Raw genomic sequence first — 13,682 nt, forward strand, 5'->3', positions numbered from 1 at the left:
GTGCTTTATGTTCAAAGGAGTTACTGTTGGAAATGTTTTTTAAGTATCAGCCAAAGACACTGCAAAAAGGGATCTTGCCTTTTTCACCTTTGCTCTCTCTGCATTCACCAAAGTCTTGATTACTCTGGAGGTTTTCAATAAATGTGTAACAAATAAATAAAGACCAACCTGAATACCTAATGACCCAGGAAAGACAGTTGGGTCTGAAGAAAATCCTGTGCTGGACCTATTTCCAATGCAATCATTCATTCATTCTTCCAATGAGCCTCCCCGGTAAACAGACGAGGTGCTGAGGTTATACACATAAATAAGACAAGGCCTCCACTCTTACTGAACCCACACTTGGCACCCACATGGGATTCCCCAGGCTGAGTATCCTAACAGAAAGTACAAGGAGAGTGACTCAGTGAATGGGTCCTGAGGAGTCCAACTCTCCAACTACATACTGCCACTGCCTTCCAGAGAGAGCTTTCCAAGCATTTCCTTTTTCTCTCAAAATTAGATTCCTTTCTGATGCTCTTATAAAGCCAATGACTCCAGGAAAGCTGGAGACAGAGAGAGAGAGAGAGAGAGAGAGAGAGAGAGAAAGAAAGAAAGGAAGGAAAGAAGGAAGGAAGAAAAGAAGGAAAAAGGAAGCAGGAAACGACACGAAAAGAGGAGCTATCCAAATCAATAATGTTTTTCCCCTCTGAGAATCTAAATGCTTCCCCCAAATACGGCAAGGAAACTGTAGGCAATGAAAAAATAGATTCTATGTCTTGGTCTAAGAAATGTCATTCTGGAATCCACTGCCTTGGCGAGATAAGCTCTACATTGGCAAAGGACCGGAGCGTGCCAGGAAATTGAGGACGGGAGGGTATTTTCCCAAGCTGTATTAACACTTCTTCTCATGCTTTGCAGAGATTAGAACTTTTATCACAGGCTCACACGCCTAAAAAAAAAATGTATTAAGCTGTAGTTTTTTAGGGCAGAATGGACCCAAATTGTTCCCTTTCTCGGGATGCTGTGAGATGATGCGGATGAACACTGACAGGGAAGCCAAACCCCACTAAACCAAAGCTCTCTCGAGTTACAATGGGGGCACCTTCTCACGATGGGCAAAACTCTGGATGAGGCTGGATTTACAGGTATATCCATTTTAAGGAATGGGATCGAGGGGTCCCATTTGCCCTCTGCTGACCTGTCCCTGGGCAGAAGAGAAGTAACAGGCACCGAGACAACGCCAACTGAAAAAGGTAGTCCAGGAAGTCAGGTGAAAAGTGTGCTGCTCCAGGAGGTAAGAACTGGACCAAGAATCCCAGCAGGCAGGACACAGGGGCGAGCAGGGGTCAGAGAGGGTACCTGTCAAAAGGTACTAAAGGCCAAGGCCAAGATGCTGTGAAACAAGAGCATGGTGAGTTTGACACAATCCCTCTAACTACAGCCTGGACTCACAGCCATTCTCTTCCCCAGCCCCCCAACCCCCACCCCCACCCCCACCCCCGGACCCCCTCCCCCTTCCCCCCACCTGATAGAGAGCATCCATGCTCTGGTGCAAGCAGATGATCAGCCTGAATCTTTGGGCTCTGCGTGATGACACAGCAAGGCTCTCCAGAGCAGGGACGACGTCTTAGTGTATTCTATTTCCCTAGGTCCTGGCCTGCTGGAAAGGAGGGATCCAACTGCCATGTCCAGTGCTCCCAGAATACCCATGCAGGTGAGTGGACAGGTTAAGGAAGCTAGACCACGGGGTTGCCCGCTGGCCCAAGCCATGGCAGCGATGGCAGAGACCTACGACTGCCACTTAGCCCATCTGCTGCCTGATCGAACTCCTATAAATCAGAGACCCTGTTTAGTGCTGGAACAAATGAAGCAGACTTTAACTATCTGTGAAGAACAATTAAGCATCCCAGAACAGCCCCACGTTTCCAGATCTGATGCGAAAGAGGGGCTACCATCTGTACCTAGGACTAGTGGTTTTCCAAGCAAGAGATTAAAAACAAAAATCACAGTCAGGGTTGGCTCAATCCATGGAAGGATCTCTTATTAAGTGTGGGTCACTATGCCAGGTACGGGGGAGTTAACAAATGAAAGGACAGGACTCAGGGTTTGTACAGGCTCAGAGTTAGTCCAGAGCAGGGAGAGATCACAACAGGCTGGGGGAGTCAAGAGAGTCCCTGGAGAGGGGCGCCTGGGTGGCTCAGTTGGTTGAGTGTCCAACTTCAACTCAGGTCATGATCTCGTGGTTCGAGCCCTGCGTCAGGCTCTGTGCTGACAGCTCAGAGCCTGGAGCCTGCTTCAGATTCTGTGTCTCCCTCTCTCTCTGCCCCTCCCTCTCCAAATAAACAAATACATGAATACATAAATAAATACAAATAAACATTAAAAGAGAGAGAGAGAGAGACACCCTGGGGAAAATGAGATCTGGGATGAGCTTTTCAGGATGAGCAGAATTCTGGTCAGTAGACAGGAGGGAAGGGACAATGTCGATGCGGGAAGCCACGAGAGCCAAGGCACACACTGGGGAGCTACAGACAGAAGTTTGGAAGTTGAAGGAATGTCTGGAGCCCACACATGGCAGCCTTGAAGGTCAGTCTGAGGAATTAGGACCGAGAGCTATGTGCCAGCTAAGACTGAACCAGAAGCACACAAGTCCAAACACTGTCACCACCTGCATTTCTGTAAACATTTCTGTCCCTACATCGATAATGTGACAATTTCCAGGTTTCAGAGAACTACTAGAGTCCTTGGTTCTCCGAGCCTAGAAGCTGCATCTCACATGGTAAAATTCAACCCGGTCCCTTTCTGGAGGGTTCTGAAAGGCATCAGCCACTAGATAAAGCTTCCAGGGAAAACGGTATATTCTTAGAAATAAGTGTGTCTCTGGATAAAATGGAACATAAAAGAAAATGCTACGAAAGGAGAAGAAAGAATCCTGTATCTAGAAGAAGGAAAATAACATTATAAATTCAAATTGCACATAAGAAGATATCTACTGTTCAAAGGCAAAAGGAAGAAAGTATGACCACAGTTGTGTAAAAATTGAAACAGGCCAGGGCTGAAGGGTCCACAGTTGTCAAGAGATAACCTTAGAGGGTGAAAAAAAAATGTATTAGCTTCCTCTGACGTCCATAATGAATTATCACCGACCTTGTGGCTTAAAACAACAGAAGTTTATTCCTTCAGAGTTCTAGAAGCCGGAAGTCCAAAATCAAGGTATCGGCAGGATCTGTCCCCCTCTGAAGGCTATGGAGGTTGGGGGGGGGGGGGGCGGGGATTCTTCCTTGTCATTCCCAGATCAGGGTGACCCCAGGTGCTCCTTGGCCTGTGGCTACAGGACGCCAGTCTCTATCACCATCTTCACATAGGCTTCTCCCTTGGGTCTACGTCTCCCCTTCTGTATCTTTTAAGAACATTGGTCATTGGACTTAAGACCCATCTAGATAACCCAGAATGATCTCATCTCAAGTTCCTTAACTGAATTACCTCGGCAATGACACTTTTTCCAAGTAAGGTCATATTCACAAGTTCTCAGTTCTAGGGGTTAGGATATAGACATATGGGGGGGGGGGGAGGGCATCATTCAACCCACTACAGAAAATATAATTCATTGCCTCTCTTTTATTTTCTTGGTTTAAGTTAGATTGTACTTGGCTTTGTTTCCATCAACAGACGAGAAAGATTAATGGGAAATATAATATTTTATTGCTGGCAGGCTCCTGATAGCCAGGGCACATGCTGAAGCCTCTGAACAATATGTTGAAACATGGTTACCCTTCCAGCTCATAGAAATTTCTGGGGCGCCTGGGTGGCTCAGTTGGTTAAGCCTCTGACTTCAGCTCAGGTCATGATCTCACAGTTCTTGGGTTCGAGCCCTGCGTCAGGCTCTGTGCTGACAGCTCGGAGCCTGGAGCCTGCTTCGGATTCTGTGTCTCCCTCTCTCTCTCTGCCCCTCCCCTGCTCATGCTCTCCCTCTCTCTCTCTCTCTCTCCCTCTCTCTCAAACTTAAATTTAAGAAAGGAATTTAAAAAAGAAAGAAATTTGTGATACTTTGTTGCACTCCTGATGCCCAGCAGCATCTCAGGAACTGACTGTTAAACTGTAGGCTTAGCTCAAAGGTTTACAACTGGGATTTCTAGTCTGCTTCTGGCTCCCCTTTACAATATTCTCCCCACCATTCTTTTTGATCCCTCCACCTCTTCCCCCATCCCACCCACTAGAGCCAGTATTAGAAAGGGCAGAAAGGGGGCGTGATTGTATTTCCCGCCAGGGTTTCTAGTTCCTGCTAACATCCTCAAAAGGCAATCTTTAAACTTTCATCAGCCACAGTGGCCCCCAGATACCAGTTTACAGAGGAGCTCTGGTGTGGCTTCCTAAGAGTCACCAGAGAAGCTTGTTAAAAATTCAGATTCTCAAGTCTACTGGAGATTATTACTAAACTGTGGGGTGAGGCCTATGACTACATTTTTAACAACCTCCCCAGGTAGTTTGGATGAGTGCGTCGAGGTTGATGTGTTCCCGCAGTATACAGATGTTACAAAAATCCTACAAAACAAATTGGGGGGTCTCGTGGGCCTCCAGACCTCACTCTCCCCCTTGCCTGTCTTGTTCCAGCCACAGTGCCTCTAGTGTCTCCATGAACTTCCTCCAGTTCCTTCCTCCTCGCTGTTTCCTCTGTCCAGGACAATCTTACCTGGTTATCTGCATTTATTAACCCCTCACCTATTTCAGACCTCTGCTCCAATGTCACCTCGTAAGGGACCCTTCTCTAACTACTCTATATGGCAAGATGTACACACACAAATGTGCACTTGTGACTCCCTAGCCAATTACCCTGCTTTGCTTCTCAGAGCAATAATTAGTACCTGTTGGTTTGTATGTGTATTTATTTATATTTGTCAGTCTCACAAGAAACATAAGTTCTCTGGGAGCAGGGATATTGTTTGCTTATTAGCTTGTTTTTCATTTCTATTTTCATGCAGTTCTGGTGTCTACAACAGCACCTACAGGGTATGTATTCAAGAAAAATTTGAGGGATTAATGAATAGAAGAAAGGCTCTCCGTCTACCACAAAGAGTTGGTAAAAAGCCCAACTTCTTAAAATATCTTCAGAAATTTAAATAAGATAAAATACTTTAGAAGGCTTCTAGCTTAAGAAATGGGAGGGAGAGAAGAAAGCAAGCTCGTCCTCTGTTTTCTTAACCTTAAGGAGTGGGGTCCTCCAATTCTGGCTGAGTTGTTAAACCTTCATCAGCAGAGTGAAATCGAAGGAACTCAGCTCTGAGATTCTGGAAGTTCTCAGCATATCCTGGGGGCTTTTGCTGTTCATGGAAGAAGGGCCAGGAATGAGAACCGGAGAACTGGACAAGGCCAACATGTCCATTCTCCCAAAGTGACCTCTCTGCCTTCCAGAAGCATCCAGAACCTGTGGGGAAGGAGGCAGTGATATTCAGTCTCGGGATCTGGGGGCCAGTGCCAAGCCTAGAGGAAAGATTGATCTAGCTTTCAAAATGTGGAGCTAAGACAGTCACAAAAGCAACATTCAGGGATGATGGGATGGGGGAATCAAAGAGATGCACAGACCAAGTAAAGTGTAATTCAGAGGGACCAGACAGAGAAGCAAGACCTGACTCTGGGCTGTATGAATAAAGGAATGTCAAGAGAGACCAAGCAGGCTCAAGAGTGTGGAGATGAGTAGGAACCAAAAAGGTTCCCCAGGGGCCCTGGCAGGGACCTCTCACAGGTAGGAGGGAGGTTGTTAGAGCACCAAGCAACATTATCCATTGCCAAAATGGAGCCCTGACATGTTGGTAGAGAATAAGGAGCCTTCTACAATAATCTCACCTAGAAAAAAGATTTTTGGAAGCAAAGTGTGACTAAAAATGGAGGAAAAGTTTGCAAAGAAATTTAATTCTAACAATTCTAAAATGGTACATGTATGGGGTGCCTGGGTGGCTCAGTCGGTTAAGCATCCGACTCCAGCTCAGGTCACGATCTCGCGGTCCATGAGCTCAAACCCCGCGTCAGGCTCTGTGCTGATGGCTCAGAGCCTGGAGCCTGTTTCAGATTCTGTGTCTCCCTCTCTCTCTGACCCTCCCCCGTTCATGCTCTGTCTCTCCCTGTCTCAAAAATAAATAAACGTTAAAAAAATTTTTTTTAAATGGTACATATAAATCCATATACATTGGTACTCACATTAATTGTAAAGGGACTAAATTCTCAAGAGAAATACTGTTGGACTATATTAAAAAAAAATCAGTTACATGCTATTTATAAGAGACCCACCAAAAAACTGAGTAAAATTAGAAAGGATAGAAGAAGATATTTTAGGATTATTGCAAGCCTAAAGAAAGCTGGGGAACTATTGTCCTTAAGACATAAAACATCATCAGCGGCAAAGTAGGTTACTTCAAAATGAAAAAAATGTTCTATTCATAAAAAAGATAATCCTCTTTCTCCTCCCCAAAGCAGACCAGCTGGAACAAGATTTCGAGGCTAATGGTTATTGAATTTCCCCTAAATTAACTGAATCACTTATTTGCATTTATGTTGACAGAGACTAGAGTATTTTTCTTAAGAAATTGACTGCTTTTGCCAAAAATTTATATACACTCTTACTGTAAACAGAAAATGCTCTTATTGTAGATAAAACAATCTGGACCTCTTTCCACCACTAACCTTCTATCTTTAAGAAGCTAAAAACTCGACAATAACAACAACAAAGAAGCTGAAAACTGCTTTCAGACTACACATATTTCCTACTCTAGCTACTGAGTAATCATAAGACAACAGAATCAGCATTTCAAGGCATTACTGTCTCCAGCCCGACAAAAAAGGACGCATTATGTAGACATAAAATATTATTAACACTTCTGTGGATTTTGACAAGCCTATGTGAGAAAAACCAGACACAGTCAAATTCACCAAGACCCAAGAGAACGATTAGATCCAGAGAAATCAATACAGTACGATTTTCTTTTGTGTAGTTTCTTTCATACACACTGCATGAGAGAGGTTTTTACCAAATTAAAATTTCCAAAATAGATGACAGTGTGTAATACAAATTACAAAAACCGCTGGTGTAATGGAAAGACATTTCATGATAACTAAATTAAACCACTCAATCATGAGGTTGATCATAAAGACAGAGAGGCAAGGCAACGAGGCAGATGGTCAAAAGATAGTTCGATGAGATCTGAAACGAGAGGTGCTTCGTCACAGCTCCAGCCAGAGAAGACTTCAGAGGGGCAGGCTCATTTACCGGTGTGCGAGAAGCGTCTAGAGCAACTCTGGCACTTTTCTACGTCCGGCAGAATTTCCAAAGCAGCCGGGATCTGTGGAGTAGCTTGATTTTCAACAGTGGGATTCCTGAGACACAGAACTGAACATGATTTCATTTTTATAGTTTGGGGAGACTCTTTGTTGAACAATTCACAAATCAAAAAAATAAACATAAATAAAATTCAGGCCAACCACAGCATCTGTATTTTATTCAGAAGCTATGGTTATGTTCAATCAGAGTAAACGGTACCAGTGGTGTATCTGTAAACTTAGATCTTTGGATCACTTTCCATACTCCTGTAGAAATGGAACCACTGCATTGTTACAGATTCGCTGGATGTGAAAGTCACACAATTCTCCTATGTTTACCCTGACCTTCAACTATATTATCCAAGGCAACTAAGAGCCAATCCTTTTTTGTTGTTGTTGTTAGTTTTATTTATTTTGAGAGAGATAAAGAGAGACAGAGAGAGAGAGACAGAGAGAGAACAAGCAGGGGGAGGGGCATGGAGAGAGGGAGAGAGAGAATCCCAGACAGACTCCACACTGTCAGCACAGAGCTCAATGTGGGGCTCAATCTCACAACCGTGAGATCATGACCTGAGCTGAAACCAAGAGTCGGATGCTAAACCGACAGAGTCACCCAGGCGCCCCTTTGTAAGTATGCTTTCCCTGCCAGCAAATATTACCTTGAAAATGTTAGCAACGTATTAGAATTTTTAAACTTTCACTGATGGGAGAGTCTTCCTTGGGTCTAACAAATTTTTAGATTCTCTCTATATAATTGTCGAAAGCAATGGGTTTCCCTGGGTTTACTAAATTCTAGCCATACGTCAGTCCTTGGACAACTTCCCTGAGTCTCAGTTTCCTCAGCTATAGGGAAACAAAGGCAGTGGACGGGGGAGTAACAATAGTCCCCCAACTGAGAACTGAAAGAAGTCATCCACGTAAAATACCCACTGCAGTTCCTACGACACAAAGTTCTTCGTGCATGTCACTATCCATGCTAGCCACGGCCATCAGCAGCACCTCAGCCCTGCACCAAGCTGAGACCACTCCTCTGCATCAAGCCCCCACCGCCCCGTCTTACACAGGTGCACTTGGTGTCTTCTTCTGCAGACTGAACCATAACACCTTCTCTCAAATGTTCTCAAGTAGCTTAGCTCCTCCCCTTCTTGAGTGGCGTCCGTTCGTTGTGCATTTTTTTAGAGTTAAAATTGCCATCCTATCTTCTTTTCGTCCAGGCAACGTCAAGCCTGCACTTTCCCTTACATTTTATTTCAGGGCCATCCTTGATCCATAATTCTAGTCGAATCATAAATAAAACATCTTGTATGGGTTATACCTGATGTTAGATGATGTTAGATTATCTCCTGAAAATCTGTGTATAAATTACTCGCTTTTCAAATGGCAGCCATATTTTAAATATACCAGGACAGGTGGTATTTAATGTCCCCTATGGTAAATTACTTTGCAAAGCAAAGCGTTCATCTTCGATAGGATCATTCACTCCCTAATCTGTTTTATAAGACTGAATTTTTTATTTATCATACTTGCTTAAAGCATGACCTCTTTGTAGATTTTATCACTTAATCGTATGTTACACCCAGACTGTAAAGCATATTTACTTTTAAATCTCTGCCTTAATGCCTTCTCTCTCCCTTGAGCTATGTTAGATGCCTCCATCTCTGACGAGTAGGGGTACTAGATAGACAACTGAGACCATTGCCATTTCAGATACAAAACCTACAATAGAAATCAGTTGAACAGGTGATTCAAAAGGTTTAGGCTATGTCTCTGTTGCTAAAAGCCAAGCTTTCAAAGAATTCTAATTCAGTCTTCAAAACACATTCCTTGGAAGACAGCCAGCACTATAATTGTGTTTAAGAGTATGCTGATTGTGTCATTTCCATCTGTTTTGCATTAATTTGAATAATGCGTACAAGTGGCCCTAACCTCACATATGTAACAATTAGGGCAATTAATTAGTATAGATGTATTCCGACTCTGTATCCCGGGCAAGACACACATGAAATGTATAACAGGGTATGAAATCTACCAAATAAATTACCTCCCAGATAAGATTCCACAAGGACATACTGTGCGACATTGTCTTTTATTCCTGGACACTGAAGTGCCCCATTAAATGATCTCACACTTCAGACAAGACTACTCTGGCCAGAGGGTTGAGACGTTGAGAGCATGCCCAATGCAGCGGCATCAGACTGGGGGTGCATGTGATTGGGGTAAAGGGGGAGAAGACCGCTGGTTCACATAGTGGTAAGCGGGTGCTTCAGTGGGGGTGTAGAATCTGCCACTTTCACAAGCCCAAGACTATACAACCTCAGGCCAGCCTGATAAAGGGATCTAACGTGCATTGAGTTCTAACTCTGCCCAAAGCATTTTGTGAAGCGCCAGGCATGCGTTATCGTCTCTGCTGATGCTCACAACGCTACCTCAGGAACAGGTGCTATCATCTCCGCCACTCAGAGGGGGAAACTGAGGCTCAGAAAGGTTGGTTCGCCCAATCCCATGCTCCTTCCCTTCCAGCATAGTACCTGGCACGCTGCTGACACTCTGTGACTATTTGTGGGAATGAACTGTCTCAATGCCCAGGTGCCAGATAATCTACTCATTCTTTCGAATTTCAGGTTTAGCCTGTTTGTGAAAAGGTATCCACATTGACCTGAATGAGTGGTCAGCATTTTTCCAGGAGATAGGAAGCCCTTATAAGAGTGAGGAGTGTGCCTTGGAGATGCATCTCGCAAAAGGGCTGAAAACCAGCCTGGGCTCCGAGGCTGTGGTGCTGGTCTGCCGTTTCTTGGTCATGTGGCCTTAGGCAAGTGACTTCTCCACACTTTTTTGCCTTATTTTCTTTACTTGTAAATGTGTTCAGCAATACTGCTTCCTTTACAGGTTTGTTTTGAAGTCAAATAGTCTCAGCAGGAAGCCATCAAAATCCTAGAGGAGAAGACAGACAAAAACCTCTTTGACCTGGGCCGCAGCAACTTCTGACTCAACATGTCTCTGGAGGCGAGGGAAACAAAAGCAAAAAGGAACTATTGAACTATTTTATCAAGATAAAAACTTCTTCATGGCAAAGGAAATAATCAGCAAAACTAAAAGGCAACCGAAGGAACTGGAGAAGATATTTGCAAATGACATATTAGGTAAAGGGTTAGTATCCAAAATCTATAAAGAACTTATCAAACTCAACACCCAAAAAAACAAATAATCCAGTGAAGAAATGGGCAAAAGACATGAATAGACACTTTTCCAAAAAAGACATTCAGATGGCTAACAGACCCATGAAAAAATGCTCAACGTCACTCATCATCAGGGAAATACAAATGAAAACCACAATGAGATATCACCTCACACCTGTCAGAATGGCTAACATGAACAATTCAGGCAACAACAAATGTTGGCAAAAATGTGAAGAAAGAGGAACCCTTTTGCACTGCTGGTGGGAATGCAAACTAGTACAGACAATCTGGAAAACAGTATGGAGGTTCCTCAAAAAACTAAAAATAGAACTACCCTGTGACCCAGCAATTGCACTACTAGGTATTTATCCAAAGAATACAGGTGTGCTAATTCAAAGGGACACATGCAACCCAATGTTTATAGCAGCACTTTCAACAAGAGCCAAAGTATGGAAAGAGCCCAAATGTCCATCAACAGATGAATGGATAGGGGCGCCTGGGTGGCGCAGTCGGTTAAGCGTCCGACTTCAGCCAGGTCACGATCTCACGGTCCATGAGTTCGAGCCCCGCGTCAGGCTCTGGGCTGATGGCTCAGAGCCTGGAGCCTGTTTCTGATTCTGTGTCTCCCTCTCTCTCTGCCCCTCCCCCGTTCATGCTATGTCTCTCTCTGTCCCAAAAATAAATAAAAAACGTTGAAAAAAAAAATTAAAAAAAAAAAAAAAAAAACAGATGAATGGATAAAGAAGATGTGGTGTATATGTACGATGGAGTATTGCTGGGCAATCAAAAAGAATGAAATCTTGCCTTTGCGACAATGTGAATGGAACTAGAGTGTATTATGCTAAGCAAAATTAGTCAGAGAAAGACAAATATCATATGACTTCACTCATATGTGGAATTTAAGATACAAAACAGATGAACATAAGGGAAGGGAAGTAAAACTAATATAAAAACAGGACGGGGACCAAACATAAGAGACTTAAATATAGAGAACAAACTGAGGGTTGCTGGAGGGGTTGTGGGAGGGGGATGGGCTAAATGGGCAAGGCCATTAAGGAGGACACTTGTTGGGATGAGCACTGGGTGTTGCATGTAGGGGGATGAATCAATGGATTCTACTCCTGAAATCATTATTGCACTACATGCTAACTAACTTGGATGTCAATCAAAAATAAATACATAAGTGAATAATTCACCAATTAATTAATTAAATAGTCTTCGAACAGTACCCAGTTCATAATACATCTTCAAACAAATATTAAGTATAGTTTTTCCCAAAGAGAAGGTCAAGCTAAAGTTGACTTCCAAAAACATTCTCAATTTAGAATGAAAGTAAAATTTTGATCTTCCAGTGTCTCTTTAGCTGCCAATGGAAACGACTATAATTTACAATTTCACTAGGAAGATGGAAAAGCTGACTGTGAAATGCGGAGAGACGTCGGTGCTGGCGTGGCGGGTGCCCGCTCCCCTCCAACGTGCCCCCACGCTGTCTCCACTGCACTCTTACCCCGCTGAGCGGCACTGTAGGTATCTCCTGCATTCACATTCTTGCTGATGTTTCCAGTATCCATCAGGGAGCCCGTTGGGACAGGCTTGCCAACAAGTGTCTTTGAACCTAGCTAGTGTGCATGAGACCCTGGGCTAGGTGTGGAGATTAATACAATGAGTATGGGGACATAATTATACTTATTGAAGGTGTGTCAGGAGACTGGCAGCAAAATAGGATGGCTCTCACCCTCTCCTTCCCCTCTCCTCTTTCAGAGCATGACTGTCGCATACACCAACACCACTGCCGCCGCCACCAGGAAGCCTTCCTGGCTTGATGCTAGCTGAAATTAGAAATACGTGTTCATTCATGTGGCTCTCAAATTCTGCAAATCAGAACAGGACGATGACAGGCCTTGAGAAGAACAGCTCGGGGTGTGTCTCCACCGTACCCCCCGACTGAAGCTGTGCCCCTAGGTTTCCTCATTCACCCACAAAGGCAGCTGAACCACTGACAGTGACTCCCTGTTCGACTAAACTTAAGTCAGGTGCTCTAAGCTCCTCAGCTAGGCCTCATCCTTGGCAAAGTCCTTCTCTTTAACAAAGAGCCCAGCTAAGCACTGAGACTCCCCTCGCCCTGGGCGTCCAATCAAGCTCTTCTTCTTCCACGTTGGATGTCTACGCAACTCGCTCTCAACACCTACCCACGTCCCCCTTTGTGATTTTCCATCCACTCACCTACCCTACCAGCTCAGCCAGATCTCTACTTGTCCTGCTGTGTTCGGAGACAAGCTCACTCTCTGCCCCCAGGGCCAGAGTCTTGAACAGTGTCTTCCTTGGAGTCCGAACCATTTCTCAACATTGTCTTCACTGTGTGTTCCAGGCCCCACGCATGGTCCTGAGCGTAGACAAGGCACAGGGCTCGACTCCACCCTGTGTCTGGAGACCCCCTGGTTGGTCCACCATTTCTTGGTTGTGTGGCCTTAGGCCAGTGACCTATCCACACTCTTTTGTCTCATCTCCTGCAGGATGCAGCCTGCCCAGCCTTCACGCTGTGACTTGAGTGGTCAAAGCCAGAAGCCGTGCACTGACACCCCGTGCTCTATCTTGGGCCACTCCACGGAGTGAGGGCAGTCTGGAATCACCAGCCCAACACTCTGCTCCAAGTCCCAAGTCGACCCAGTTCCAAGAGAAAATAAGACAATTCAATAGAAGAATCCAAGGTAAGATTTTTCTTACCCTTCATACTTTCACATTGTAACATCAAATGTGCCTGCTTTGACCCAAAAGTCCGAGGTTTGACGGCCGAACTTGCTTTAGGTAGCAGCTGTTAATATCCAAAGTAACTCGGCAGAGGTGCTTCATACACTCGGAAACAAGCGATCTTTATCACTTTTATAGTGAATTGCCACCCTATATCCTGTAACAGCCAACTCTCCTGTGTCTTAAAGCCATTTGATTTTTCATATGGAGAAAGCCAAATATCCAAAAATTCACTGCTTTCAGTGACTCTTTTCCCACGTCAAAAATTCGACCAGGGAAGAAGGGGGTGGAGCCTAGACGCAAGAGTCTGGTTGGCAAAAGATGTAGGATCTGTGGTGTGGCTGTCCCTCCCCAGGCCACCACTGTCACTAACTCCGCATGATGAATCCCATTACCTTACGGGGTAAGAATTCAGCTTTACGGAATAGATGTCACATTGGTTCCCATCCATCCCTGCACAGGATGGAG

The 13,682-nt window shown here is 44.5% G+C and overlaps 2 long non-coding RNA genes across 3 annotated transcripts in view; one reads left to right on the top strand and one right to left on the bottom strand.

Moving 5' to 3' along the window:
• Nucleotides 1–13,682, bottom strand: part of LOC132686561 (uncharacterized) — a 285,206-nt gene that overhangs the window by 59,002 nt on the left and 212,522 nt on the right. The gene's annotated exons all lie outside the window — the stretch shown is intronic.
• On the top strand, nucleotides 1,573–7,423 carry LOC144614909 (uncharacterized). The gene is made up of 3 exons (XR_013553213.1): nucleotides 1,573–1,696; nucleotides 4,962–4,989; nucleotides 6,625–7,423. It is a non-coding gene; the product is annotated as an uncharacterized LOC144614909 (long non-coding RNA).

Source organism: Panthera onca, chromosome F1, assembly GCF_046562875.1.
Source record: "Panthera onca isolate mPanOnc1 chromosome F1, mPanOnc1 haplotype 2, whole genome shotgun sequence".
NCBI lineage: Eukaryota > Metazoa > Chordata > Mammalia > Carnivora > Felidae > Panthera > Panthera onca.